Source organism: Ambystoma mexicanum, chromosome 9 (genome assembly GCF_040938575.1).
Source record: "Ambystoma mexicanum isolate Mex_15411 chromosome 9, UKY_AmexF1_1, whole genome shotgun sequence".
NCBI classification, from domain to species: Eukaryota; Metazoa; Chordata; class Amphibia; order Caudata; family Ambystomatidae; genus Ambystoma; species Ambystoma mexicanum.
In genome coordinates this window covers 801,762,988-801,789,888 of record NC_090931.1, presented here as the reverse complement: position 1 = coordinate 801,789,888, position 26,901 = coordinate 801,762,988, and the positions used below count along the sequence as shown (strand labels likewise).

Here is a 26,901-nt window from a genome sequence, read left to right as displayed (position 1 = left end):
GGCTTCTTCTAGTTCCTTCTGTACCTCACTGTCGTCGGGCAGGATAGCACCCAGTGTTGGTATGTAGGGAGGTGGAGCAGTCGCTGGAGTAGGCACATATGTTGGGTTTGTTTATCCCGTGGCTAGGCGAGTGGTGAGTGGGTAAAACCCTGTATGTGGAAGCACAGCTTTGTTCTCCTGTGTTGCCCCAGACATTACATCCATGGCATCTCCCTCTGTGGTTTAAATCCCCTTTCATCAGGGACCTCCACATCCTATATCATCTTCCATAGTTCTAGTATCTCCTTTCTCTTCTGAAGTGGTTTGCCCTCATATTTAGCAGTTAAAAACGTGCTCATGTGGTCTAATACCCCTCTATTGTAGGTGCCCTGCTATGGCCAGGAGGAGGGCACCCTGTCCCCTTATGTCTCTACCACCCATTGTTTGTGATACTTCTCAATTTTGTCTCTGTACAATGGTAATGCACTATACATGTATTTCAACGGTGTCCACCCTAGCATCTTCGAAATTATTGCACCCATAATCCCAACCTTTACAAATGTGCACTGCAAACACTTTTATCACGAAGGTCACTACCAGTCCACCGTCCCTGCCTCCCCATCACCTCCTGTGAACACCTCTGCCTCCCCCGCTTACCACACACACACACACAAACTATCACACTGCACACTCTCAAAATGAATTATCGACACCAGCCCACCTCTGGCTTCAATCTTTTATACAAACAAATCGTAATACACTAAAACAACAAGCTAAAATAACAAGCTAAGACAACAGTCACTACTTCCACAGAGCCCTCTAATTATATGGAGCTCCTACTTTTTTGCCTCCTTATTCCTTATTACAAAACAAATGGCACCATCATCTTCCCTCACTCGGAAAGGCTCCATACACTTGTGGTTTTCCTCCGTAAAATCCTCCTAAATGACCCAAGAATAATAATAAAAAACTAAATCTTGCCACGTGGCCTCACCACACTCCTCCTTTACTCACGCATACCACACTCCCCCACACACCCTACCCTTCGTTGTTATCCCTTGCAAGTGGTGTACTCACATCTGCGTGTTCAACCGAGCTACTCCATCACAGGGTCCCATTGACTGCCTGCACTGTCCCAGGAGCTGCGACCCGCTCCAAACAGCAGACAGGAATTCTGTAAATATGGCTCCTGCACACCTCTGCTGGTTGCGTGCTTGGGCCTGGTCGCTGAAGGTGGGCGCGGCCTCTTCAGAGAAGTGGCATGGAACCCTCTGTCATTGCGGAGAGTGGCTGTGATTATGTCGGGGTCACCAAATGTAGGAAAGCCCCTAGATGCTCACAACAGAAATAATACAAGGTTTATTTCCATACAAAAGGAAAAGTGCCAACGAAGAACTCTGCTGCCGCGGAACATTCTGGCAACATCGGCATGCGCAGCACATTAGAAAGGTATGCAGTGTCATCAGTGACATCATTAAATACATTAGAATCCCATGCGGCTGGTTGGTGCAACCCTACACATAGGTCTCCTACTCTATAGGGGATGCCAGGCCATTGGCCCCAGCTCTGTCCGTCCATCTTATTCCACGTGGGGGATGCTGCATTGGTCATCAGTTGCATGCCGAGTAATAGGCAATTATTTTGCAAAGTAAACAACACTTCTCTATCTATGTAGCAGTGCACCTGGTACGAGTAGACAGAGATCCGGGGGGAAAGCCGAGGTCCTACTAACTCACACACTTCACTCGCTCCCAGACATGCCGGCACCTCTCCAAGGTCTTCCACCCTCGTTCTGGGATATAATTTCATCCCTCCCTGCACCTCACAACACAAATCACGTGACCTAGAAGTCTGCTTTCTGATCTTTTTGATCAATCGGGGGTCCAACAGGTTTATGATCAGGGGTCTGGGGCTGGCTGATACATTGGAATTCAAAGGTCCTAAAGCCAGGGTATTTGGGTGCTATAACTTAGATGAACTGGAGAACTTCCAGCCCTCTAAAACAAGGTAACAGTACTCTGAGATGAATGGGGATGCAGAGATTACTCAAAACATCAATAATCAAAACGACTCAGGAAGTAGGCAAAAAGATAACCGTTTTAATATCAATTATCTAAACCAGGGAGTACAACGAACGTCATTCGGACGTATCATAGCAAGGTCTCAACGAACTTCACAAAAAAGCACTCTTTTAGACTAAATTCTTGTCATAGGTGACGTAAACCTGCGTATTACTAATGTCATCCTACGTGGCATACTACAAAACCTACTAGAAAGTGTGATTGGGTCTAAGGGAACATCTAAGTATATAATCCATACCAGTCTAATGGGCATCAAAGAGGTGATAGTTTTCTTAACATCAGGTGGGGCAACTAAGCCCTTCCCTCAAAACAGGTCACTATGAACGTCACTAAATACACAACGTCCTATTGGCTACTCAACTGTAGGGCTCCTAATCATGAGGCCCTCTATCATTGGCTGATTTCTAACCTCTGTCAGCCCTCTTACACCCATGCTTGCAGCACGCAGGCCAGACTGCCAGGTGCTTGGCGTGCTGGTCATAACCATACCTTATCCACGCCTTCAGACCAGGTGGTTCATTCCATCATATATTGCAACTAATTCCTGTTCCTTCCAGCCAGAAACCACCTTGGCTTCTTGGCTCGTTCAACCTCGCCTTTCTGAACTTCGTTTCTAATCCACTTATTTTCTTACTGCAACACACTTGGAAAATAATGTCTTTCTTCCTTCTTTTGGTCTGGCTCTGCTACAATGCGTGTTGGAAGACTCCATTTCTTACTCATACCATATATATATATATATATATATATATATATATATATATTGGCACTTGCCGCAATCTATTTTACTATAAAAACGTAGTCTGCTTGCGTTACTGTGCATCTGTACATGTGTGAACTGGCTTTAACAATTTCATCGTTTCTGCAGCATAAGCCTCTTCATCTTGAGCCCAAGATGTTGCTTATCTTTGATACTTTCTTGATGCCTTATAGAATATCCGCATTCTCTTGGTCGCATCTCTTCTATTGTACGTCAGCTCGACTCTCGTATAACGTCACCAAACTGCTATCTTGTGCATTTGTCCTTTTCCTTCTGAGTTTTCGTCCAAATAGTCATCATACTGTCTTGAATGCAGGCATGGTTTTCTCAACGGGAACCTTGCCTCCAGGATTCTCTTGGGTATAGGCACTTCCCCTGGTACTGCTCGAGTTTCACACTGTGGTATCCAACATACAGGCAATATGGGCGAGGTGGTTGAGGTGGGGGTACTTACCTCCTTCTCTACACTCCACCCTATGGGCGATTCATCGACCACTCCTCCCTCATCCTTCACATCCAGACATCCTTGTTTGAAGAACTGCTTCTTTGGGACCCATATTTTTGACTCCTCTCAAGGCATCCAGCTGTCTTCACATGCTCATCCCTGTTCCAGGTCATAAGCATGCACTGTCCACTTGGACTGCAGTAGATCCATTTTCCCAAATACATCTTATGGTCCTTTGGATACAGGAATGTTGTTCCTTCAGGTGCACGAATACGGGTTTCTACGAAGTCTCTTATTTCTTCATCTGTCAAGTCCTTGACTTTCCACCCTGACTCAATATCAATCATGATTTTTATCCCTATGGCTTTCTTTGCTGTCTTCTGGCATTGTGTGATTATTATCTTGATCACATAAAATCCTAGCAACACTAACAAGATCAGTGCACCAACAAACTTGAACATATCTGCCATCCATTGGGGAATCCAAGAAAAGAGCGATCCAAACCAGCTGTCATCAGCAATATCTTCTGATACTTCTTCTATCATCTGGCTGTGTCATTTTGTCAGCATTTCTATGGCCTCTGTCAAAGTGCCATTCTCACCATCATGAGAAGGTATGAATGTGCAGCATGATTCTCCAATTTTTGTACAAACACTTCCATCCATAGCTGTAATCATATCCAGGATGAATCTGTTCTGAAGAGTCATCAGTCTTACAGATCTCAGTTCTTCCTCAAAAGCATTGAATCCTTTTATGGTCGTACTGATCATCTGCAGCATTTCCCATCTGGTGATCTGCAGCCATTTGGTATTTGCTCCAACCTGGATTCTGAGCATGAAGATCATTGTGAATACTGACGAAGTGTGGCTGAAAAACCTGTGCCCATAAAGAATAGAGTCAAAAGCTTCTATTGACTTGGCTGAGAAATAGTTCTCTCTCTTCATTCGATTTTATCAGCTGCACAGATCTCTTCTTCCTCAGGCGAGTGTCTGCTTTCGGGAAACTGTCAATGTTCAAATAACTTTTTGGGATCACTAATGCTGGAACATGAACATTCACCAGTGTGCATATTCCTCCCCAATCCTTGGGTAGCTTTATGTAAGCCTTGGCTCCACAAGCCCAATAGTGATCCATGATCACTGCTGTCCCAACATTCATTCCTGTTGCTTCAAAGATTTGCCCACAGTTCTGATTCCCTCCAATTTTTCTTGTGCCATTATTTCTGAAGCATAGTTTTGATTTTTCCAGAGGCACTATCTGCAAGGGTCCTCCTCTGTCTTCGACCCAGGTCAGTAATTTAGCAAGCATTGGCCACAGTGACTTACATTCCACTTGTGCATTCCAAACAGTCGATTCAGGGCGATTAGTTATCATCCAGGCTCTGCAGATAACCACTCCTTCTTCCCATCCATTTGGCAATAACACTGATCCCCAGACCTGCATTTGGCCTCTGTTTTTCCATATCTGAATGTCTTCAGCAGTTTTTCCTGGACTCTCAAGTCTTTGGTTTACTTCCCATCTGATTCCTGCTCTTTTCACTCCAGGCTCTTCATGCCTGATTACATGATTCTTGGTGTGCTCCCTATTTCTTATCTTCGTATCCTGGACATAATCATCTACATCTGGATCTGTCTTTTCAGTTGGCCATTTGAGATAGGCATCTCGACGCATGAACTGGCCTCTTGTACGACAGAATGCAAGGTGTGATAGACAATGTGCAGTCGGAACGTCTACCTCTATGGCTATGAAGATCTTAGACTTTCCCATACTATAAGGTAGGAGTGCACATACAAAGCATTCCTCCTTTGAGGTCCTCATTCCCACTCCTTTCATATGCTGATATCATATGTTATTCCCCAAATGTGCTGTACTGTCCAGGTAATCATTTAACTTGTGATCATCCCCCTTGATACTTCTTTTAGGTCTCATTTTTCTCTCATGAGCCTCTGTAATCAAATCATGAAGGATCTCAGTGTATGTTCTTCTTACTGGACCAATTTAGTATCATTTGTCAGTAAGTTTGGTGCTACCTGTGTAGGAGAGAGTTCTAGAAGCCTTGGCCTACTTTGATGCCATGATGGCCATATACAGTCTATTAAAGCCTCCGTACGTGACCTTTCTTTAAAAGGAAGCCCTGGCTTTCTTATCTCAGGCTTAACCTCCTGCACATGTGCCTTTAGAGTAGGGATAATCACATACGGTCTTGGTTGTATAGTAGTTGCCACACTTGTCCCTTTCCGAGGGCACAAGACGAACAGGACCCTTTGCTTTATTGGGTTCAAAATAATACACAGTGCATACTGTAAGCAAAAGAAGTACCACAACAAACAAAATGCATGAATAAATCAAATACAAGAAGGTCCACTTCTTGCAGCAATGGTCTCTTGCCCATCGTGTAAAACAAAAGAGGTTTGGTTGCCCTGAGAGACAGGTAGCAGAATAGGGCAGATACAAGAATTGTCAAAAAAAGGGTGTACTGCTACCTAAGGGTGACAGCTGCAGTGGCTATATTGTTGTTTGAAGCATAATTGGTTCAATCAGTAATTAAAATAGAGCTAATGAACAAATCATGCACATTTAGTGCCAGAAGAAAACATGCAGACAGCCAAGCAGGTGTTGTGATTAAAACAAAAGTTATATATTTACTTTTTGCAAACTCTGTGCAAGTGTTGAACAGAAAAAGCATAGGAAATCGTAATAGAGACCTAAAAACTGGTAGTAAAAAAAGGCAATAGAACAATATAATTGGTAATGGAGAAAGTTGGGTAGAATCGAGCCCCAATAGTGGAAATAACTGTGAGGGAAAATAAATAATAGTTACGCATTAAACATAAATAAACATATTCAATGTAAAGACATGAATACAGACATCCAAAAGAGAGTCATTTTATCATGTAGAACTATGCCATAGTGAATCAAACTGATTCTGTTGTGTTGATAAATGAGGATATTCAAAGGAAAAACATATGCCTCATGTGGTAACTAAATAGAAACGTTCAAAAGAAAAATATTGTCATCATGTGGCAAATCATGCCATGGTGCAGCAAACTATGTTGCAATTTCTGTTGCCTCAGAGTCCTTTTTTGTAATAAAGAAAGTCCGTAATCAGAAAAGTGTTGTGGCTTAGGAAGTCCTTCATCGGAAACAGGTTGTGCTGACGCGACAGGGGGCAGGCTGATGTGGCGAAAGGTGACGCCTGTATATTGATGGTTGCAACCCTTGTCAAAATTGCGTTTTGGCGGCGATATTGTTGAAATTAATGGAGGCCGTCTTCGTCAGGGCAAAAATTATGGACCCTGTAAGGCCAAAGAGACCTTAGATCTGCTTGTATTTTTTCTGGTGCCTGGGGTGGACAGCTAAATCAAAATAAGATAATCTGTGAAATTGTTGAAAGTCAAAGAAAAAAGTGCTCGCTGTGGATGAAAGGCAGTTTACCACGGGAGCTTGCAATCCCCTTTTCCCCACTGGTGTTTCTCACACGTCCGTGACTGTCCTCCTCTAACGTCTGGATGTTCAAGAGATTGTCCCGAATTATTGGCAGTGTCGGTTTGGGGATGATCAGAGGCACTGTGTGGAAGAACACAGACAAGGAGTTGATGCAAGAAAAGTCATGTATGTGTGGCTCGCTGCCCTATTGCAGGGACGGCTGATTGTGTCAGAAGAAAAAACATACCTACTCAGACCATACATATGGTGCAGCGGTGGGCCCGACCATTGGTGAGACGTGTGCAGGGAGCTCGAAAACATGGGCTCAAGAACAGATAGGAACAAAAGTCAGACAGAGTCATGTAGGTGCGTGGCTCTGATGGTAGGGAGATGTGCACTGAATTTAAATCGCACAAGTAAAACTCAGATGTTGCTGAGAAATGACTATTGAAAGAAAGGAAAAAAAAGAAAGGGTTGTTCTAAAGTCGGATTCCGTTGATGTTGCATATACAAACCTCTCCACGGAAGTGAATGAGTGTATATAGCCACACATTTAGAGTGTCACGTCGTTTACCTTGTAATACTGCTTTCCAATGCAAGACCTGCTTTCTAGAGTCGCATGGGGCAGCTGTAATGGTTGTTGCTGTGGGGAACCACCAGACTAGTGAGACGTGCTCTGCAAATAATAAGAGAAACACTGCTCCTCCCAGAGTGTACGCGAAAGAGTCGTTGGCATGGTAATCAGAAGTGTATTGTGGGCGTGGCTAGTAAGTAGTCCTCATGTGAACTAATCAATGCCTGAGGTGTGTAACAGGGACGGCCAATCCCACATTGCCTCTGCCGTGTCATGTAAGAGGTGTGTGTTGGAACACCAATCAGCGATGTAAACGTAAATGAGTGCAAGAGCACAGGTGCTATAGATCCAGCGCAATTTAGCGATCCTGCACATACGAGTGCAATCTTTACAGGCTAGCAGAAAAAAACAAGTTCTGAATACTCGAATGAAATATGCAAAACGAAACGGGGCGCCCAGATCCAAGAAAATGTATTTAGTCAGCCTAGTGTACAGAAGGCAGGGCAGTAGTCCCTGTAGAGCAGAGAAAACCCATTCTGTGCGGTTGTAAACATCAAACGCTGCAGCACATCACAAGCTGGACTGCCAAATTCTATATGTCACAGGTGGACTATTACATCGGGACTTGTGTGCTTTGGGGAGGTCGAGAGGGGCACATGGGAGTTAATCAAACCCCCCACTAAGATATGATGCCAGGAGTGGTCATCATTGAAAGAAAAAAGTGAATACGTGCCCATCGTGGTCTGTCGATGTCATTCACTATGTTGGTACTACTGCTGCCACCCATTCTTACTCTTTTTAAGGGAGGAAAAAATTACATTTATTGGGGCAACATCATAAAGTACTCAGGAAGCTCTTCGATCTTTTCTACAAGCTCCTCGATCAGCTGGCTGATTGTTGGATGATTCACCGGATTCCTAATGTACACAAAAGCATCATCTTTTCACCAAACGTAATGTGGATTTTCTCCAGCAGGTAGTAAAAGATACAAGAAAGTATGTTCTCTGTGTCCACGCTCAGAAGCTTCATTCCGGTCTCAGTGTTCTCTCGGAATACCGATTCACCTGCAAAACAATGTCCCTTAGCAATTGGTTCACTGATGCATTATTGTTGGGGTTTCTCAGAAAGGTCTGGACATCAGTCGATTGTCCAACGAGATGTGGGCATTCCTCTATAAGATAATAGAATACCATAACAACCAGTCTCTGCACATTGTCCTCAGACAGGGGCATCTGTACCGCTTTTCGAAGGATACTCAGGAAGCTGGAGCACTTGCTCTATCATGGCTGTGAGCAGTCTCCTCACGATTGGGCCATTTTTAGAATCTTGCAGAAAATTTCGTACGTCAAAATGTCTTCCCACGAGTGAAGGATAAGAGCACAAAATGTAGATAAATATAGCAAAACCATCCGGTGTGCATTGTCATTGGGTACCACCATGGGCACTTCCAGAGAGTGCTTCAATGGGAAAGGAATCAGGGTACTGTACACTATCCCAGTCGTCGAAAGGGGAGCTTTTTCAAATTTGGCAAACTCTCCTTCTCGATCAAGACATAAGGAACTCTTAGTCTAATGTCAGCAAGCTCCTATGGCTCAAGAACTAAAAATCTTTCCTTAACTCTTTTCTTTTATAGCTTAAAAGAGAGTCCTGCAACAAGCAATAGTCCAATGTACTCCTTTTATTCATGTTGCTGCTTCTGCATCCTTCTTCCTCGTCATAGACCTAGTCAGCACGTGCTGAGGTTCTTCGCCGACGTTTACTTTCGTTGGGGGTGTGGGTAATGGGGGTTCTACAGTGTAGATCTTTGTGTCACCAAGGAAGATCCAAGCATGTCTGCCTTGTACTTTAACTGCAGACGGTGTGACGTCTTCCACAATTTCTTAATTTATTTTATTTTATTGTACTTATAGTTTAAAATAAAGTTATTACACATCATAGTTAAGTTTCTTTCCACATCAAAATGTCTGTTGCCTTCCCAACTCTCCTTTTTCCATTTCATATGACTATACAGTCAATGCAGCCTTCTTTCCGATCTTATTGATCTTTCTCTGTCATGAGCTTATCTAATAGATTTATTGCTGCTGTGGTAAAGCACGAGTTTTGTCCTGAAGTAAAGTGTTCCCACCAATTATCTGAGTCAAATGTTTTAAATGCCTCTGCATAGGTTAGCAGGCATTGCTTCCTTTCTCTATCAACTCCACTACATTCCAGAAGAACATGTCGTGTTGTTTTGAATTCCCTCCGCTTCTTGCAAAATCGCCATGAGCCGTTATTAGTACCTCGTTTGCCTTTATTATATTTATAGGCATTTGTCGGGTAGACTCCCAGTCTTATTTGCATCAATCTTTCTCTTAGATGTCTGGAAAAAAATCTCATTAGATACGGCGGTTGGGTACCACTCTTACGGGGGTTCTGTTGCTGCATCGTTTTGTGATTTTTATGTCAGTCGATTTTCCCTGCTTAAGATCCAATCTTGGTTTTTTTTCTTTATGTTTTGTTTTCTCTGGGTTTGTTATTAATCTTCTTCTGAGGATCCTAATTTTATTAGTTCTTCTATCTACTTCTTTTTCCACAAATTTAGTAATTCAGCACTTTTCCCAGGGTCACTTTTCGTTAAGGCTTGATAGCCTATTGTTGGTTGTGGCAAAATATTTTCCTTAGTATGGATATTGATTTCCACCTTGTGATCGAATGAAGGGATTGCAGCCCTAGCTCAACTCTTATTGCGGCCATTGGCATACTTCTTAGTAATTTTAGTATCGGTTTCCAAAATTGGCTTTCAAGTTTAGCCCAACTTTTCCAAGATAAATTCAAGGCTGCCTCACTTCCATACGTTAGTGCAGGTATAACTTTTTGGACATAAAAGGATCTTACTGGACGTATAGAAAACTTTCCATAATGCCCATTCAGAATCGCCCTTTGCGTTCCTAGTCTTCTCGCTTTCGTTTGCAGTTCTTGATCCCAGTTCTTTTCAGCTATTGACTGATTGAATTTGATCCCCAGATACAATATGTCTTTTACTTTCTCCAATTTTTCATCAGCTATTCTCCAGTTGAATCGCTGATCTCTTAATTTGTTGTTCCGTCCTATGCTAGCCATTTTGGATTTATTGATATTAATTTCCAAGTCATTTGCCCTCATATAGGCCTGTAGGTCAATCAACAAATGTTGAAGGCCAATTTGGGTTCGATCCATTAGTACGATATCGTCAGCATAACATATGATTGAAATTTCTATGTCATTCAGCTTAGGTGGAAAATGCCTTGTGTTCATTAGACTATCTGGGAGATCTGCGATATAGAGCTTGAAGAGGGTTGCCGCCAGTGGGCAGCCCTGTTTTACCCCTTTTTATGTTTGTTGCAATTTCAGTTGAGAGCAGACCTTTATTGTTTATCCTGATTCTCATGGATGTATTGCCATATAATGCCATTATTGGTTGTAGAATTTCACTCTGACAATTCCAGGCCTGTAATTTGCTTCATAGTTTCACCCTGCTTACTCCATCCTGCCTTAGATCTATGAAAGCCAGATGTATTGTCTCTTTGGCTTTGATCGTATTTAATTTCAAGGGTAAGAGAATATATAAATTCAGATCATTGCCTGTTTGTTTGGTAAAGCCTGTCTGCCGAGGATCAATGATGTCATTTTGCTCCGCCAATTGACTTTCTTTTGTAGATCACCTGCAAACAACTTTGCGATGGCATCTAGCAGGGCTATAGGCCGATCATTTCCGGGGTCAGTTCTCGCATCTTTTTTAAAGATGGGGACAGTTATGCTTTTTGTCCAATTTTCTGGAATTTTCTTTAGATTTTTTATGTTTTTGTTTAATCAACTTATCAGGCAACTCCAGGTCCATGGACTTATTTTTTTTTTTCCAATACGTTTTTATTAACCGTTTGTAGTCATACAACAAAACACAGTAACAGAAAGACAATCAACTAAAGAACCCCTTAGATCCCTTAACCCCGCCACCCCCTCCAACCCACACCCCCCTGCCCTCCCGATTCTAGCGGTTCGTTGATCGACTGAAGTCAGAAAATATGTTAGGAAACATGGCAAGCATACTTTAAATTGAAAGGTCTGATTCGTCTTGAGGGCGGACGATGCCCAGTAGTTCCATCGTCTTGGGGCACCAGGCCCGGCTAGCTCCCGCCTTCAAGAAGGACAACAGGGAGGCCCATTCTGATTAAAAACACATATGCACACCCTGAATCACATAGGTGAGCCACTCCATTGCCACCATTGCCCACAGTTTCGCCACCCACTCATGCTCTTGAGGAGGGTCCGTTGAGTTCCACTTCTTGGCCAGGACCAATGTAGCCGACATCATCATTATCGCATATAGTTTGCGGTCCGCTTTGGTGCACAGGGTGTCTAAGATCGCATTAAGGCCCAGCAAGTCCCGCCCCCTACCTCCATCCTGCGAAGGACTCAACACCCGAGTTATGGCCTGGTGAACTAAAGCCCAAAAAGCATTGAGTTTCGGTCATTCCCACCAAACGTGAGCCCAGGATCCCACCTCCCCACACTCCCTCCAACAAAGCCCCGTAAGCGTGGGGTACATCTTGTGTAGCTTAAGCGGGGTACTATGCCATCTCATTAAGAGCTTCAGCCAAATCTCCCGAATTTGAATATACCTGGCGAGTTTCGGAATTTGGGACCACAACCGAAGCCACTCCTGTTCCCCAATGACAGCTCCTAGATCCTTCTCCCACTTACTCATGTAGGACCTGGAGTGAAGAGCCTCTTCCCGTTTTATGAGTTTGTAGATGGCCGAAACCACCGCCCTGTCCCCCGAATTGGTGTCCAAATACTTTTCAAATTGGGTAAGGGGGCGAGAGCCTGGCTGTTTCACGGATGGGTGGGTGATCCAGTGCCTGAACTGGAGGTATGAAAATCTTTGCTCCTCCTCCACACCAAAATCCTTCTTACATTGTTCAAAGCTTTTCACCTTACCCTCCATAAGCAGGTCCCACAGCATCCTACATCCCCCTGAAAACCATGGATCAAAACTCGGTGCAGTAGTGGCCGCCGGAGTGAATTGCGGGTTGCCGTGCAGGGGCGAATATGGGGAAGGGAAGGTAGTGATCTGGGCTCTACAGACTGCCTGGTCCCAAGCGTCGGCAGTAGCCGATGTTATTACGCTACAGTACATTCTATAAGGCCTATCTCGCTTCGGAAACCAGAGAACGCCTTCCAGATCTGTGCCCACCACTGCTTTGTCCATTGGTCTCCACACCTTGCCCCTGTTGTTCCTTTGCCAGTCTATGATTACCCTAAAATGCGCTGCTAAATAGTACACTGGGAAATCCGGGTGCCCAACTCCCCCCCTCTCAGGCAAAGCTTTCATAATGGAAGCCGCCACCCGCGGGCGCTTTCCATTCCAAACAAACCTGTTAGTTATTTTTTGGAGAGCTCTCAAAAAGGATGGAGGAACATGAATCGGCAGAGCTACAAAGTGATATAAGAGCAGGGGAAGAATGGAGATCTTTAGTGCGTTAACCCTACCCAGCCACGAGATCTCAAGGGGGGCCCCAGTCCACTAACTTAGATTTCACCTTCTGAAGGAGCGGAGGGTATTTGCTACGTACAAACGGTCCACGTTCTTGGTCAGGTACTTCATTGAGGATTCCACCCACCTATATTTATACACCTTCCTGAGGTCCTGAATTTCAGAGGGCTTTAGGGTCAGGGGGAGAGCCTCAGATTTGTGGGCGTTGACCTTTAGGCCTGCCACTTGACCAAATCTGGATAGCTCTCTTGCCACCGCCTGCAAGGATATAATCGGGGAGGTTAAGGAGAAAATCATATCATCCGCGAAAGCCGCAATCTTGTGGGTCTCGCCCTCGAATGGGATACCTTTGATGTCGTCGGCCGCTCGGACCACTTCTAAAAACGGCTCCAAGTGGAGAGCGTAGAGGAGCAGCAACATCGGGCATCCCTACTTGGTTCCCCTACCCCCATGAATCGGAGCAGAAACCTGGCTGTTTAAAGCTAGCAGTATGACCAGATTTTGGTAACTTGCCTTCACCTGTGTTATAAAGCCTGATCCAAATCCCATTCGATCCAGGATCGAAAACAAAAACCCCCACTCCACCCGATCGAATGCCTTCTCGGCGTCGATAGCCAAAAGAAGGGCCGGAATATTCTTTTTCTGGGACTTTTCGATCAGGTGCGTCAGACGCCTAACATTATCAGAGGTTTGTCTGCCCCTTATAAACCCCGACTGGTCACCTTGAATCAGCTTGGGGAGGAGGGATTCTAGACGATTAGCCAAGATTTCAGCATGGATTTTGGCATCGACATTCATCAATGCTATGGGGCGGTAGGACGCACAGTCGGTCGGATCCTTACCCCGTTTGTGTATTAAGATCACTTTGGCCTCGTTCATGGTTCCGGGGAGTCGCCCCGAGGATCCTATGCAATTGAATAGTTTAATGAGGGTGGGAATCAACATCTCTTTGTGGGTCTTATAAAATTCAGAGAGATAACCATCCAGGCCAGGAGCTTTGCCCAGCGGAAGGTTGTTGATGACCCACCTCACTTCATCTGGCGTGATCTCGACTTCGAGTGAGTCTCTATCATCTGGCGATAATCCATCGGACAGCTATATCTCAGAGATATGCCTCCTGCTCTGCGACCTGAGGGCTACTTGAACTATAAAGGGTGGCATAAAATTTAATGAATGCACCTTCAATGTCTGAGTGTGACGTGAGCAATCCCCCCCCTCGGCCTTTATTTTCAGTATGGTCTTATCCCCGACCTCCTTTCGGAGATTTCTATCTAGTTAGCGGTCCGCTTTGTTGCCTTTAACATAGAACCTCTGACACTGGCGGCAAAGATTTCTTTCGACGGCTCTGGTCTATAGGAGGTTCAACTGACCCTGGAGCGCCCTATACTCTTTTTTGGTGGCCGCTGACATACTAAGGCTCATACGAGCCATAACCTCCTTGAGCTGACCATCCAGCTGAAGTTCCTCGAGCCTTAGCTCCCTTTCCCTTCTGGCTTTGATAGCGATGATCCTGCCCCTAATTGTGGCCTTAAAGGCGTCCCACAAAACCTGAGGAGTGGAATCCTCCCATTTATTGTGACTAGAGAACACCCCCACCTCGTGCTCTAACTCGCTAACCAGGAGAGGGTCTTGAAACAAGGAAACCGGGTATCTCCACTTCCAAATGGTCAGAGGTCCCCTGGGCACCTCCAACCTCAGGGTGAGCGGGGCATGGTCCCCAAGACCTTCCCGCCCACCTCTAGTGCCAAAGCCCTTCCTAGCATTGGTTTCGAAATCCAAACATAATCTATTCGCAAATGTGACCTATGTGCATGCGAATAGAAGGTGTACCCCACAGCCGAGCCATATAGCTCGCGCCATGTGTCGACAAGGGCCAGATCGCTCATCTTCCTCAACAGATCCCCAAAAGGCCCCCCCTAATTATCCCACGTCAAGGAGCTCCTATCCTTGGCAGGATCCCAAGCTAAATTAAAATTGGCCAGTAGGAGGATGTTCCCGCCAGCAAATTTCCCCAAACAAGGGATTTCTGTATGAAGGGATCTTGAGCTTGATTGGAGGCGTACAGGGTCGCTACCGTAAAGGACTCGTCCTTACCCTCTATCAACGCTGTAAGATATCGGCCCTGATTATCCTTCTGGATGTCTTTAATAGTCAACCCTGAGCTGTCTCTTATAGATAGTAGCATCCCCGCCTTCTTACTTGACTGTGTAGCTTGAACCAGTCGGGAGTAGCCCCAAAATTTGATCCTATACAAATCTTTTGTCTGCACATGGGTCTCCTGCAGAGCCACTACGTGGGGTTGTTCCCGCCTAAGAAAGCACTCAACTTTTCTCCTCTTAGTAGGGGAATTAAGACCATTCACATTTATTGAGAGAAATTTAAGGCGTTAGGCTTAGCCATCCACCTGTGTCATGAGAGACTGAGGAGTCCCAGTGGCCCTTCCAAGCCCTATTCCCGACTTTAAATGCTCCAAGTGTTCCCGCCATGAGTCCCAATTGTGGACAGTCAAATTTGAACCGTGAATCATGAACCCCTCCCGGCCCCCCTACCCCCCTCCCTCCCTTCTAGGCGGGATCGGCTGGCTCTCGGCACCCTCGTACAATGAAAACGAGAGCCAACCCCAATACCAGACCCAGAACAAACCCCCGCGGGAAATCCCAATCCCATTCCAAGATAGCCAATCCCGCCCTTCCCCAACCTGCAGCTCAATGCAACATAGACAAACAGTCCCGCCCAAGCGCTTGAACAGTACCCATTAGAGCCCTCCCTGGCTTCTACACAAGTTTGACATAACCATGGCCCTGTTATGGCACAGCCAAGGGGCTATTCAGTTTCGACAGTTCTCCTTGATTATCTTCGCTAGCCTGGTGACTGGGAACCGGGCCCGGAGACCTCCTCCGTTGCCTCCTACGCTTGGTCGTGGACCACTCCCAAGGCTTGCGCAAAAGCTGTTGCTCGCTTTCTCCCCACTTAGGTAGAGGGGCCTGGTCTTCCAGACCCAGTAAGGCCAAGCCCTGGTCGCAAGTTGTAATCTTGTGTTGAGAGCCCTGCCAGGTGAAGGACAAACTAAACGGGTGGGCCCATCTATAACTGATCTAATGTGATCTGAGGAAGGACAAAACAGGGCCCATTTGTTGCCTCTTTATGAGCGTAATCCTCGCCAGGTTCTGATAGAGTGCGATTTCCTGACCATTGTGAGTGATCCGGGGCGCCTTTCTCGCTCTGTCCATAACTCTCTCCTTTGCCGCGTAGCTATGGAAGGCAACCAGCACATCACGCAGTCTGGATCCCGGTTCCAGTTGTCTCGGGCCCACCCTGTGGACCCTGTCAAATTGCATGTCAATTTCTGAGGTGTCATCCAACAGGCCGGTAAATATTCCTTTCAACACCGACGGCAGCTCCTGGTCCTGAATGTCCTCCGACAACAATTTAACTCTAATGTTGGCCCTTCTGGACCTGTTCTCCAGGTCCTCTGCTTGCAACTCCAGATTCTGTGTAGCCAGCGCTAAGGTCTCCAGGAGGGTATCCACTTTTCTCACGTCCTCCGTCAGTTCCTGAATGGCCCGCTCGTTGGTGTCCAGTCTTTCCTCTGCCTTATTCACGTCCCTTCTGAGGTCTCTTAGGCTTTCAGCTAGGTCCTCCCGTAGCTTGTCCATTTGTTGTTGCCCTGCCGCCGTGATCTTCTCTACCAATTCGCCCATGAAACGCGAGAGTGTCTCTTGAGTTATCGGTTGGTCCTCACCATCTTGGGAAGACCCAGGGATGGATCCGGCCGACCCCCGGACCGAATCTCGAGCCTCCGTGATCTCCATGTCCTTGGGCCAGAGCTTCAGGAGGGGGCCCTCTGTAGTCTTTCTGGACGGTTTTCCCTGGGGAGGATTCTCTTTTCCCTTGGTTCTGGACATGGCCATGGCAAATGGCGTGAGACTGGGAGACGTTCCAACGTTCGTAAGTCCACAAGTTTCCCCCCCAGGGAGGGGAGCGTGGAGGCAGGCAGGAGGGCCGCACAGGACGCGCACGTTCCTCCGGGGGGAGCGTTTCAGGGACCACCAGCCCCACCCCGGCCCACCCCAGTTAGGGGAGACTACTCCTCAGCTATTGCACTCTGTGTCAACGGAGCAACCGCGGGGGCAACTCTTTCCCTGTGGCATTGGGGGCCCTCTTAAATTGCTACTACAGCTCAGGTTGTCGCCTGATCTTCAATGTGCAGTAGAGACACTTACACCCTTCCACTGTGCGAGATCTCCTCTTGAAGATTGTTCACCTCCACATGGGGGAAATCAGCAGGGGGGCCCAGCCCAGGGAGGGACCGTCACCCGCCCTTTGGGCTCCCAGCGCCAAGCCTCCAGGCCCGTGCCCTCTCCACTCGGCCCCGATGGGCGGGCCCGGTGCGGAACAGCTATCTCGCCGGAGCACCGGGGCCGGCCGGAGCCCCCCAGCGGGGCGATCGCCCAAACCCACCGGGGCTCTCCACGGGCCTCAGGTACTCGCCGCTCAATTTCCAAAGCACCCGTCGGGCGCCACTGTGTGACCAATCGGAACCCGACCCTCAGCCCGCCGTATCCTCGGCACCTCTCCCGAAGCCCCAGGGGGGGGCGCCACACTTGCCACGCCCAGGGCGCACCGCGGGGCCCAGGATCCGGCGCCGCAGCTCCGGAGTGCCCCGCGCTCACAGGCCACCGCTGTCTCGGCTCCAGCCGGCACGTCTCCAGCAGGGGATCAGGTCCTGGTCCAGCACGCTCTCCTCCCCCACACCTCGGGGGCTCGAATTTCGAGTGGGCGAGGGGCACAAGAAAAAAAATTTAAAAATGAACTCCGGTGAGGCACCGGCAGGGACACTCCAGACCGCCCATCGGTGTCCAAACTCTCACCTTGCCCCGCTCCGGCGCCACTTGGTGAGTGCTGCTGCAGGCCAGGGTCCTCGGGCGTCCACTACTCAGACGTCCGCTTCCGCAGCTCGCAGCCCTGCTCACCCCAGATCCTGCTCACACCAGCCACGACAGTCACGACAGGGGGCCTGCACCAGCCCGTTTAAAGCGCCGGGGAGGGCAGCTAAGTCGGCGGGGGGGCTATGCCAATGTGTGCAGGATGGAAGCGCCAGGCGGTGCGTCCTCCCGACTAGGCGGCCATCTTGGAATACCTGGACTTATTTTTTAAATGGATGTTTGTGACCCCATCTGGACCCGCTGCAGTGGAGGAGGATAGTTTTGATATTCTCAACCTAATTTCTTCCTCGTCTGTCAACTCATTCCACACTGTGTTCTTTAACGGTTGTTCAACTTGTGTATACATTTCCTCACTTCCAAAGACCTTTGCATAATGATCTATCCACGCACCTTCCGATACACCACATGTCATTCTACTTTGTTGATTTAGGGTTTGCTTGTTAATAATCGCCCATAGGTCTCTGTTGTTTGATTTCCTTAATACCTGTAGCATTATTTCTCCTTGCTCCTGGTCTCTAATTTTCTTAAAGCCAATCGTCCAATTTCTATATTTTTGTTTTTCCTTTTTAATAAGTTGTCTTTGCTTATCCAGATGTTCCAATCTATTTATATGTTTTCGCTGTTGTCTCAATTCTTTCCTCTTTGCTACGACTGCCTGGCTGTATTCATATTTCAGAGCAAAGAGCGGCTGTTTCATCCCTTTCATCTTACATTCATAGTCCTTTATTAATGCAGTATATGAGATGTCACAATTATCCTCAGTATTTTGTGCGTTGAATTTTTCATACACTTCTCGAATGTCTTGTTTTCTTAGTCATAGGCGATTGCCTCCTTGATTGAGCTCAACTCCATCTCAACCACTATTGCTCCTTCCTCATTCAGCTCATTCCGCCAAGTAAGTCTGAGTATATTGTGATCTCTAGTTGTTTGATCTAATATTTCAAACTGCTCCACTTCTTGTAGATAGCATTTCTTTATCCACATATAGCCAATCGAGGACTTTAGCATGCCATTTGACCATGTATGTCTACTCAGTAAATCCCCTTCTATCTGTCCATTTAGCATATACAAATCGATCGTTGTCATTCCTTGTAACCATCTAGCAGTGTCTGAGCTGCCACCAATTTTGGACTCTGTCTGGTAATCCATTTTTGTCAAGACATTTAATATTGAAATCACCAACTAGTACAACGTTTAAAGAGGCATCTTTTCTTAGTTCAATTTCTATTGTTAATAGTTTTGTTATCAGGTTTCCAGTCTTTTCTTTGGAGTTATTCCAATATATGTTAATAATCATTAGTATACGGATTAATCTGCTGTCAGCTAATCTTCTTTAAGTTATTGCCCATTGACCAAAGTTCATCAAATTTCCTTTTTTAAGAATATGGATATTTGTACTTTGTTTTACTAGTATTAGTAAGCCTCCATACGTCTGCCCATTTCTTCCTTTTCTTGCTGGATTAATGTCTACCTCATAATTTGGACATACTGGGAGTGCTTGAAGCCAGGTTTCGTGAAGGCAAATTATTATTGCATTTGTAAGGTTGTTGGTCATCTTATTAAAGAGGTGCTTAAATCCCCTAGTATTCCATGACAGTATGCAATCCTTCTCCTTTTTTAGGGTATTTTTTGGCTAATGGTGCTTGGAATCAGATAATGCACTTGCCATCCATGTCCAATCCTCCAACTGTGTTTCAACTGTTTTTTTAACCTTATTCCGCTTGGAGAGTTGAACCGAACTTCTCTCGTTTTCCACTGTCATTTTTATGTTTTGTCTTACAGGAGACTCCGTCCTTTCTATTTCTTTTGGTGAATTCCTGCTTTTATGGGAGGTTCTTAGCAGAAATTCTTATATTTTGGTGGAATTCAGATGTAGGATCACTCCATCGACTCTCTCTTCATCTACGTATTTAACCACCCTTATCTCATTCGTGTCAATGTTTTTTAACTTGTGGACCCCATGTAGTAAATGTAGAACCTTTTTCCTGTACTAATGTATCTTGTTCTGTTCTTTTAGAATATTCGTTATTTTAATGTTCAAATAGTCCATAGACTTCTGCTTTGGCTGCTTAATCTCTCCTTTAGATCTTACTGCATTTTGATGCATGCTAGCAGGATTTTCTGGGTTCCAAATCGTTTCCATAGAGTTGTTCAACTTCTTTTTTTCGTTTTGCCATTGTCACGTTGATTCATATTTGACTTTGTTACGTTTTTCTTCCATTGACATGAACGGTGGATCACATAAGTCTGTCATGTCGGCGAGCTCCTCATCCCCTGAGCCATCCTCTTCTGAGATGTTTTGGCTGATGTTTTTTTACATCTTCTGCCTCATTTTCCAATGCTGATCGATCCTTACCATCATTGAGGAGGACTTCTTTGCTTTCTTCAATCATGTGCCTCGTTTATCTCATCCTCAGAGTTTCCTTCTTCCTCTTATTTGTCTGAAGACTTCAATGAAATTGCAATTTCCTTTGGCTTCTGTTTGTTCGTTTTTCCCTCCACTACTTTCTGTGGGCCTATGCTGGTCTTATGAGTTGGTCTCGGCGATGTCTGAATGTTTCTTAGAAAGGCTTGTGACCCGTCGCCTTCTTTTTTGGCCCCGTCTTGATCTTTTTCATTTTCATCTCCACCGAATGTGAGTTCACAGAAGCCTTACTGGATTTCTTTTGTGGGAGTGCCACTTTATCTCTTGCATTCTTTTTCATCTCGCACACCTCAGATTATTTCTTGAACACTGCATATGTGCTTTCAGATATTCCAGCCTTATTAGCTTTTTCTGGCATAATGGTCTGCACCTTATTTTCTTTTGTGATTTGTTTCCAGATTAATGTCTCACCGATCAAGGGTGTCATCGCAAAATGTACACTCTGTGAGGTCCCTCCCCCTTGTATTTTCGACATAAGGGGGAGGGACATGTGAGGTTAAAAACCTCTGGGTCATCTTCGACTCCACACTCTCCTTCTCTCCACACATCTCTGATGTCTCTAAGAAGTCACACTATCAGCTGCACCTCCTCAGAGGTATTCTTCCTTTCCTCTCTTTCCCCCAGAAGCACACAGTCTCCAGAGCTCTGGTTCTCTCTAGGCTGGACTATTGCAACAGCCTCTTTCTATATCTGCCTGCTTCTATTCTCCACCCTTTGCAACTCATCCAGAACAGGACTGCAAGACTTGTCCTTGGCTCAATCCCATGGATTGTATCTTTGCAGGACTAAAATCTCTGCACTGGCTCCCAGTGGCTGCAAGGATTAAGTTCAAACCCCTGTGCATTGTCCACAAGGCCTTCTGGGGCCTGGTCCCTCAATACCTTCAACTCTCTCTTCCGAAATATCTTCCTTCTCGTGCTCTTCGCTCATCCGCCTCCAACTCCCTCAGGGTCAGTCGCTTCTCCAAGCAACGAGTTGGTGGTAGATCTCTTTCTTCGGCTGGGGCCTCCCTCTGGAACAGCCTCCCTGCCTCCCTGAAACTTGAGGAGAATCATCTCCGGTTCCGGAAGCACCTCAAAACCTTTCTCTTTGCTTCTGCTTTTTCTCCTCCTCTCCCTTGCTGACCTCCTGGCTGAAACTGAAACTGCACTGGTTACCTGGCCACCCTCTGATCTCGGGCCCAGGACCCTCCCCTGCCAGTCACACACACCAGCACTGCCTTCCTGGCAACCCCTGCTCTTGGCAGCTGTTTTTTGTACCCCTACAGTCCCACTACCAGCACTTGACACTTGAGGTCTGCACTTACCCTTGCACTTGCCACCTGCTGGCCGTACTTTTACCTATTGTTTATTTATTCTATTATCCCATGTACTGCACTGTCCCCTCTCCCTTCCCCCTGCACTTACCCCTTCCCATGCACTTGCGCGATCTGAATGACACCTGGCCTAGTAGGATTGTTGTCTGTCTCCCCTCTGTTCCCCCTCTTTGCCTCGTCGCGCCTTGAAACAGTTGTGTATAGGCACATTATAAATGCCATATTATATCATCTCTACAAGCAATGGGCCCTCTATTGCTCTGTTAGTCTTCTTTTGCTCTCCTTTCAGTCTCTCTTTAATGTTAGGTTGGAGCATTGAGTGCTGCGAGATTCTTCGCGTATTTGGTTCGGACAGTTTCACTTCCAATGAGGAAACCTTCGTTGTGCTTTGTGCGTGTTGGAATCCGCGTACTCTAGTCCGTCACACTTTTTACATTTTCGCCATTGTTGGTCTTCTTGCAGCTTCTCTATATTTCGTTGAACATCTCTTTCATTTCTTTCTCCAAATTTCTGCATCCATGTTAATGAGTCCAATAATGCTCTGGAGATTGAAGCGGATTCCTCTTGGCTCCCAATAGCTATATCATTTAGTCGTCTTTGCCAAGTAGCTGAGGCTTCTGCTTTCCGATTTAATCTTTCTTCTATCTTTGTAGTGAATTTTGAGTGTAGTAATGCCAGCAAAGTGGTATTGTCTTTCACATTCTCACTTATAGTTTTGTATAATTTGATATATGGTGCCAGGGAAATTGCTAACGCAGCCATGACGTTGTTATGAATTTGCATCCCTGCAGCAATTGACAGGTTGTTTTTGTCAGCAGCCAGATGCATACTCTCTTCTACTCTCTTTTTGTTGGTGCCCTGCTCTTCTCGTCGCAATTCTGATCTGTGACGTTGCATCCTTGGCTGTTTTTTAAGGTTCTTGCAGTTTGCTCAAACAGCCTTGGCGTATTCTTGGCTGCCACAGGTAAATCTCTTTCTAGCTTTTTATCTTTTCCTTCATGGGCCCCATTCAATGTTATCAGTAGTCCTATCTCTTCAGAATGTTTAAATATGGGCTCCGGTAGTAATTTATCCAACCGGTCTCATCTTATTGCCCTGGAAGGATCCATTATTTCCTTGACTATCGGTACTTTCTCTCGGTTTCTTATTACCTCTTCATTCAGACTTGTCATATGCTCAATATGTTGACTTTGTTGTCCTTCAGTACCCTCAGCTTGCATTTGGATTCTTTGAGCAACTTGTTGTACTTGTGATGACTGCCGTTTATTTTCTTTTACTTAAATGTTCATTTTTTTGATAAAAGAGTGTCGCCATTCTAGTTCATGCATTTCATCTGCAATTGAGGTTTTATGCAGGCTTAGGCTTCTTTTGTTTGACTTTTTACCTGCCAATGGAGTTGACATTTGGATCTTTTCTGTTCTTTTCTCACAATGGAGCCCACCTCCCGTGATATTAGATAGGCTTTCTCTCCCTATCTTTGCAATGAGATGTTGAGTTATGTATCCTTGGTGTGGTTGTCCCCTCTCTATCATCCATATATCATCTTCATCAAGACCAGTAGAGTACTCCTCCAGGTCGACTTGCCAATTCCGCTGATCTACTTCCACAATGTGTGTAGCATTATGGGCCTCCTTGAGAGGATTATCTCCCATTGTATCCGTTGATTAATTTTGTTCTAGTATTTATTTTGTTTGAATACCGGACACAGGTGACTTTGGGATCCTTATTTGTGTGTCATTGCTATTTCACTATTCAGGGCTACCCCCTTTCTTTGTTCCAACCATTTGGAGTATGCGTTTTGGCTCATTTGTTTCATCTCCTTTTAATCCGATCACAAGGCTTACCATCTTTTCAAATTGCTTCAGTATCTCAGGTATATGCACTTGTATGTCTGTCAAGTTTCGAAATGACCACGTTTCCTTCTTTAGTTGTTGGTAGTTTTCTGATGCGTTTTCTTATTACATTTAGTACTTTGATTATCATCCTGATCTTGAGTTAGGTATTTGTTTATTTCCTGCTGTGGGCTTCTAGTCAAAGGACTTCTAGCTGTCTGTCTTTTTTGCATCCATCTGATGGACCGGTACTGCCTTCCTTCTCTCTCATAGATCGGGCGTGACCGCATTAGCGGAGTGTTCCAGGCTCACTGGCTCGTTTGGATTCGCCACCTTATCGGCCATACCCTCCTCCCGCATCAAGCCGCAGTCCGTCGCCGAGCCAATCTCAGCCAGCTCAGCATCCGTTACATCTAATCTCTCCTGACCTCTGAACACTCAGTGAGTTTTTCTCCTATTAATGTTATTTGAAATATGCGTGCCTGATGCATTTTTGTCAATCACTCTGCAATCATTTGTATTGGCAGAACAAACATTATCTGCAGAAACACTTACCGAGCGCCGAGTGTCTGTCATGGCAGACACTCTGCAGTGTAGGAAGTAGTGAGAGCTTTTTTCCTGCATTCTCTGTTGAGCTTGAGTGTTTGGTCTCCGCACACCATCCACATCATTATCTTTCGACATTCTGTTTATCCTTAACAGTGAAGCCACATAGCAGCAATACTATCTTCACCTCACGAAGACTCACTAAGACTCTGGTAGACTGCGCACCGCTCCACGGGAGTCTAGAGTCTTTATGCGATAAGGCTCCACCCCTTGTAGTGGAAATGAAAAAAATCTTCGCTCGTGCTGGAAAGCAGAAAGTAGAGAACAGCAAGTCCGTAATCCGTTAGACTCACTAAGACTCTGCTGAAAGGCCAGTTGAAGCTTGGCTCATGCCATTTCCTCGTGAAGTTACGAATTAGAATTTCATCGGCAGGAAAGTGTTTTGGAAGACACAGTCCTTTAACTCAGGTCGTAGGATCATCTTCTGTGTTCTGTGCTACCCTACACCCCTGTCGCTTGAGCTGATCTGAAATGACAGAGATACTTGCAGTCATACATGTAAGATACTCGCATAGCTCGTTTCCTAACAATTCTGCGGTTGACTGGGCCTCACTTCTAGTTCTAGATGGAGATGTGAAGGATGTCCTCATTTGCCTCCCTGTCACTATCTCATGGGGGGTAAGATTGTGGTCTGACCCCGGTTGATTTCTCAACGCATACAATGCCAGTGGTAGACAATGCAACCATCCTTTCTTCAGGGTGAGCTTCAATTTGGCTATTCTCTCCTTAAGCAAGCCATCTCTCACAGATCCCATTTGCTTGCGGGTGATACGCAGTCGAGAACTTATGCTTTATGCTAAGTAACTCGCTTATCTTTTCAAAAACTTCATTAACAAAATGAGGGCCATTATCTGATCTTAATACTTCACATATTCACCATCTAGGAAACACTTCTCGTACTATAAATTTAGCAGCACAGGTGGCGTCTGGGTGAGTACACGGTCCAGTTTCGATTCACCTTGAAAAGGGACAATACTACAATCATGTATCTGTATCCATTACAGACTTGCAGCATGTCGGCATAGTCAATATGTAAATGCTGAAAGAGGCCATTAGGCCTCAGAATAACTCCTGTAACTGTGCGCAGTGTGTGCCCAGCGGTGAACTTTTGACATACGATGCAGTTTACTATATAAAATGCCACGTGTTCTACCAAATTTGGAACAAACCATTCCTCCGCAATAGTTGCGGCGTGGCTCTCTCTAGTGATGTGCGCAGGGCAGTGCAGCTATTCCAGTGCTATCCTTAATAAGACTACAGGCATCACCGGTTTACCCATGCTGTTCTGTCGCCATAGTGCTTCGGAAGGGGATAAAGAAAACCTCCTACGCATCCACAAGTCTTTCTCATCCTGAGGCGCTTCCCCTTGGACCTCCATAAGATGAGTTTTAGACAAATTACTATAGCACTCAAATACAATCATTACCACCATTCTTTCATTCACATGAGGTGTCTCAAAAGTTATTACATCATCTGTACATGCAATATGTTTAGCTTCCTCATCTGCATTTTGATTTCCTCATGAAATAATATCTGCTCCCTTAGTGTGTGCGGCGCATGTAACCACTGGGATAGCTACTGGGAGTTGCAGCGCTCTAATAAGCCTATCCAATAAAGCTGCGTGTTGCACTGGAGTGCTGTCCGTTCGGAGGTAGCCCCTCCTTTTCCAATGTGCTAGCAGTGCATGCACTGTCGACGTCACACAGGCGGAGTCACTGTACACTGTTATTTCCTGGTCTGCATGTTTATCGAGCGGGACAATCAGTGTCACTAATTCTGCAACCTGTGCCGAAAAGTGAGGCGGTAGTCTTACACTCATCAATATTTCAAATTCTCCATTGGCCATGTGCCTTACCACAGAGGCACCTGTATATCTTTGCCCATCATTTTGATCGATTTGTAAAGAACCGTCTATAAAGAAAACTTCCACAGCAGCCAATGTATTCTCTTTTATCCTTGGGAGCTCATCATAGAATTCTTCATAATTTGAGCAATCATTTGCCTATTCACCTTCTGCCAGGGGTTTCACTACAAACATGGCAGGGTTCACGATCTTACATCTAACTACTTTGATCGCTGGATTAGATATGACCACCGCATAGGCCGAAGCCCTTTGGGATGTCAACGTACACTTAGGTTTTTCCAAAATAGCAAACAATTAATGTTCAACAAATAATGTCATAGAACATCCCATTACCACGCTGGAAGCCTTCTCAATGGCAAAAGCAGCAGCCACCAAAGATTGTTTTCACGGAATATTAACCCTCATTACTGGATCTAAGATTCCACTATAATACGCAAGGGGCTTGTACCCCAACGTGGTACTCTGCGTGAGCACAGCTGTCATCACTGTACCATTCATATGCGAGAATAAAAAGAATTCCTCTGCATAGTTGGGAATCCCTAAAACTAGGGCTGTGCAGATTACCATTTTCAACGCATCAAACCCTTCTTCCATTTCCTCAGTCCAAATAATTATGTCCCCATTCGCTTGTGCTTTCTTTAAAGCTTGCAACAAGGGCCTTATGTATGTACTGTAATCCAAGACCCAAGATCTGACATAATTAGACAGTCCAAAGCATGTGCTTTATTGTGTGTGGCTTTGCTGTTTTTAAAATAGCCTCAGCTCTCTCTGGAGTAATCCTCTTTCCGTCATGAGAGATTAACTGTCCTATATACAGTACTTCCTCCTGACAGTACTGTAATTTCTCCTTATCTACTTTATATCCTTTCTCTGCAAGAATAAGCATTAGTTGAATTGAATCATGCCGGCATCCTTCCTCTGTGAGGCTACAGACCAATATGTCATCCACATACTGCAATACAGTACTTTCTGAGTCAATATTTCTCAAGTCCATCTGCAGGGATTGAGAAAAACGCATTTTCCAAGTCAATCACAGTGAAATACTGTGCCTCAAAAGGGATATTACAAACAATCGTGGCAGGATTAGGAACTAGAGGGAACTCAGCCTCTACAATCTGATTAATCGGTCTTAAATC

The 26,901-nt window shown here is 45.4% G+C and overlaps 1 protein-coding gene across 3 annotated transcripts in view; it reads left to right on the top strand.

Annotated features, from left to right (window-relative positions):
* TFPI (tissue factor pathway inhibitor) overlaps positions 1–26,901 on the top strand; it is a 337,344-nt gene that overhangs the window by 19,996 nt on the left and 290,447 nt on the right. Inside the window, exon 2 of one of the 3 annotated variants that reach the window (XM_069615772.1) lies at positions 23,569–23,736. The exons of the other annotated variants lie outside the window; for them this stretch is intronic. The gene's annotated coding sequence lies outside the window, so the exon portion shown is untranslated. The remainder of the gene's footprint in view (positions 1–23,568; positions 23,737–26,901) is intronic. 3 annotated transcript variants of the gene reach the window in all.